Source organism: Saccopteryx leptura, chromosome 9 (assembly GCF_036850995.1).
Source record: "Saccopteryx leptura isolate mSacLep1 chromosome 9, mSacLep1_pri_phased_curated, whole genome shotgun sequence".
NCBI lineage: Eukaryota > Metazoa > Chordata > Mammalia > Chiroptera > Emballonuridae > Saccopteryx > Saccopteryx leptura.
Window position 1 is genome coordinate 72917724 of NC_089511.1, and position 4583 is coordinate 72922306.

Below are 4583 nucleotides of genomic sequence, written 5' to 3' on the forward strand. Positions count from 1 at the left end.
TATTTAGGGACAGAGAAAGAAGAGCTTCAGGGAGAAGAAAAAGTCTGGACACGGGAAAGGTTTGGTTCCCTCCAGGAACTGAGGGAGACACATTTGGTTGGAATATTATCCAGCCATAAAGAATAAAGCACTCACACATGCTACAATGTGATGAACCTCAAAATATCGCCTGACCGGTAGCACAGTGTCAACCTGGAATGCAGAGGTCACCACCTGGAAACCTGAGGCTGCAGGCGTGAGCTTGGGCTGCCAGCCTGATTGCTGGTCCAGTTCCAGTCACGGCACCTATGAGAAGCAATCAATGCACAACTAAGTGGAGCAATGAGTTGATGTTTCTCCCTCTCTCCTTCCTTCCCTATCTCTCCCTTCCTGCCTCTCTCTAAAGTAAAAAATACAATAAAGAATAAAATTACCTTTACTAATAAGATATTTTTTAAATAAAAAAGATTATGCTAAGTGAAAGAAGTCAGTCACAAAGGTCACATGCTGTATGACTCCATTTACTGTATGAAATGTCCAGGATAAGCAAACTCATAGAGACAGAAAACAGGTCAGTAGTTGTGAGGAACTGGGGAAGGAAGACTTACATAAGTCAGAGATCGAGTCCCCATTGTGTCCCCACATCCTGAATACCTCCTAGTCCTATTATTGCTTCTTATCTATCCTACCGTATCACTTTGTCCTCATGGATGTGCGGCTGTCTGCTAATGTTTCTCTTCAGGGCTGGTGTCCAGAACTGAACCCAACCCGCCCAGTGTGGCCTGATGAGGACCAGAAAGCACCGGCCTCCTCCTTTGTTCTGCACACCTCGTGTTCCTATTGAGCAACCCGAGCACCCATCTGGAAGCCTCTCACACAGCTGACTGGTCAGAGTGGACCCCAATTCAAGCCCTGAAACCTTTTCTTCTCATGTTCTCAGTCAAACCACGTCAACCCTGTCCTGTAGTTCTGTGTTTATTTTGTGGAGATTTGGGGCCAACTGCATTCACCTCGCTGGGCCTGGGCCGGTGTAAGTGAGGAGCAGCTGGCTTGGCTCCGGGTCTCCCCCTCAACTGTGTGCTCCTGGGCAAGTCACTGGCCCTTCCTGGAATGGCCAAATAGCCACCGAGCTGGAGGATCTGGGTTGGAATCTGGCTCAGCCTCTCACTTGCTATGTGACTTTGGGCAAATGACTTTAATCCTCTGAGCCTCAGTTACCCCATCTGTAAAATAGATTATAATAGTGCTCACCCCATCAGTGTCAAAAATGAATTAAATACTGGGTGTAAGTCCAGCACACATGGCTATAGGAAACTGGATTCTAGCTTCATTCCTGGCTGAGTGATTTTGCATGACCTTGGGTAAGTTGAGCTACCCCTCAAAGACAGGTGACAGATAGGGATCTTGCCTTCATTCAACAAACACTTCTTGGGAGCCCACTGTTGCCCAGGCCTGAGCAGGTGTGCCAGGAGCAGGACTGGGGCCCCATCTTCAGGTTTCCAGTCTGACAATGCAGCTGGACACAGTCATGAACAGGTGGCCATCCCACCACCACCCGAGGGACCTAAGAAGGCTCAAAAACCAAATCCTGAGGTCCCAGCTCCAAACCCCTGGGCTGCCAGCCTCTCTCAAGGCCACGACCTGCTTGCGGTAGCTGCCAAGTCTGGGGCAGGTGGACAGTGGCCAGCAGCCTGGGGACAGAGGAGATGCACAGACACCCTGCCCTGGGCCATCCCTCGCGGTGGCGCTGGGCACAAATCCACCTAATATCTGTGAGATTTTGTCACTTGGTCTTTTTTCTTGAATGTGACCACAGGGAGGACCATCATGTGGCTGCTGCAATTTGGCCCCCACATCCCCCCCTTCCTCCCGCCTCCCATTTGCAGAGCTCCTGACACAGTTTTTCCATGGCAGCAACTGGGAATTATTTTGAATCAGGTAAGTGAAAAACCAATGTCCACTGTTGGAAGGGGAAAAAAAAAAAGAAGAAGGAAAGGAATGCCACCCTCATCCAGCTCCTCAGAGAAAACAGAATATTTTTGAAAATACCCTTCTAGCCTGACCTGTGGTGGCGTAGTGGATAAAGGGTCGACCTGGAACTCTGAGGTCACTGGTTAGAAACCCTGGGCTTGCCTGGTCACGGTACATATGAGGGATGATGTTTCCTGCTCCTCCTCCTCTCTCTCTCTCCTCTCTCTCTCTCTCTCTAAAAATGAATAAACAAAATCTAAAAAAAAAATCCTTCTGTCATTCATAAGCATGATGACTGGTATGGGATGTATCTCCCTCAAAGTGCCTTGTTATGACATCAGCACATTACCTGTTTGACATTAAAAAAAGAAGAAAATATCCTTCTAGTTCTTTTTCTTTATGTGCATCTCATTTTTTAAACTGATACATATTTTTCTGCACTGTGGTCACATTGTATATACTGCTCTATAATAATTTTTTCTTCTCCCCCTGCTCCGCCCCCACCCCATATGCAAGTCCCATGTAAAGATAGGGAAACTGAGGCAGAGAGCATCCAGTAACTCTCAGAAAGAGTCAGGGGCTCAGAGTGGGACACAGAGTAGGAGATCTGTGTCCTCCTGACTCTGAGGGCCATGTGGGCTGCCCTGCGTGGGATTCTTGGAGCCGTCCTGGGCCCAGCTGAAGCTCAGAGGGCGGAGACCTGACTGCCCCTTGGACAGCTGCCCTGCTCACTTCCCCCCCCCCCCAGAGCCTCTTTTAAGGGCTTGAGCAAAGTGTCCCAAGTCTTTTCCTCAATAACTGAAAAATAAGGGGGAAAAGAGCCTCAGTCTCCCCACCTGTAACAGATACAATAGTGCTCACGTCACTAGTGTCAGGACTGGATGGAATACTGGGTGTAAAGTCTGGCACAATTTTAGGTCAGGATTTATAGCTCTACTTTATCCTTTTAAGTCACCACATAGAATTCCATTATATAATATATGTGTTATTTTCAGTTTTTCCATATTACAATGTTGCAATAAACATTTACATCTACAACTATATGTTTGCATCAACCTCTAACTGATATTTTCAGGCATGCTATATTTCTATATGATTCATTCCTAAAAGTAGGATGACTAATTCAGCCAAGCATGTGTGGAATACAATTTCAATACTGCCGTTAAATTACTCTTGTAAGAATCCATGCCGGTTTCCAACCCCACAAACAGAGAATGAGGTGCCTGTCCCCACGGGCTCCCAGCAATGGGGATGATCAGGCCGTAAAATGTCTGCTCACTTTTCTCCTTCACAAAACCTGAGGTGCCGTGGTGGAATGGGAGGAAGTGGCACGGTTGGCTGAATGATGCCCGTCCAGGATGTCCATGTCCTGATCCCCAGGTCCTGGGGTTACCGCCCAGGCAGAAGGGCTTTGAAGAGGTAATTACAATTATGCACCTTGAGATGGGAGACCACCCTGAATTGTCTGGGGAGAGACTCATCTCATCACATGACTTCTTACATGCGAGAACCTTTCCCAGCTGTAATCAGAGGAAGATGTGATTTTGGAAGATGGGTTAGAGACATGTGAAGTTGCTGGCTTAGAAGATGGAGGAAGAGGCCGTGAGCCAAGGACTGTGGGTGGCCCCTGGAAGCTGGCAGTGGCTTCTCCCCTGGGGTTTCCAGAAGAGAATGCAGTTCTGCCAGCAGCCTGATTGGAGCCCAGGGAGACCCATGTCAGACATCTGGCTCAAAGAGCTGTAAGAGGATAAATTTGTGTTGTTTTAGGGCACTGGTCGGTGATAATTTGTTGTGGCAGCACTAACAATGAATGCAGAGGGCAAACATGGAGCACCGAGACCCTCTTCCTGGGGAGAACCCTCTCCACACTCTGGTGTCCTTACCACACCCAGAACCCACAGGGTTCCTTCCTGCTTCTGTGTGGTTCCCCACCCAAAGGCCCTGCTCCCTCTTGAACTGAACCCTTCCCCTCCCTCACCACCTGCTCTGCTCACACACACTCCTTCACTCCGAGCCTTCTGGAGCCCAGCAGACAGCAGAGATCCTGTCTTCCTTTCCCATAGTTCACCTCGGCTCACCTGGACCACCTGGGTGGAGAAGACAAGTGCATGTGAAACAGTCTTTGCTCCTTTGACATCCGGACCCAGCTGGGAAGTGCAGACGTGGAGAACCAGCAGCTATGAGTATGCTTTGTGCTTCACTGGCCATGAAGGGCCAGACTGCATTGTTCCTCTGCATTCAGGAGCTTTTACTTGATTAGGGCAATAGGTACATCTTGCTGCTAGGTCCCTGGGTGGGGCAGCCTGGAAGTGAGGAGGCTAATGCCTCTGAAGCAATCCTCAGCCTATTTGGGGAGGGGCCAGTGGCTGACTGCTCCAGCTCCCACCACCCAGTGATGGCCATTCGGCCGTTTGGGATGCCTTCTGCAGGAGACCAGCTCCTCTGCCCCCAGCAGTGACCTCAATATTGCACCTTTCACTAGCTTTCCCTCCTCCCCCCTTGCATTCCTTCTCTTCCTCATCCCAATAAACTCCTGCACCTGGGTCCTTGTCACAGGCGGTGCTCTCAAAGGAGCCCAAACACAGAAAAGATTGCAAGTCAAAATCTAGTGTGGAGGCACCAAAGGCATGCAA

General features: G+C 49.2%; 1 pseudogene; it reads left to right on the forward strand.

Moving 5' to 3' along the window:
- The first annotated feature begins 2217 nt into the window (after positions 1-2217).
- On the forward strand, positions 2218-2309 carry LOC136381687 (small nucleolar RNA U13; annotated as a pseudogene).
- Positions 2310-4583: the final 2274 nt, after the last annotated feature.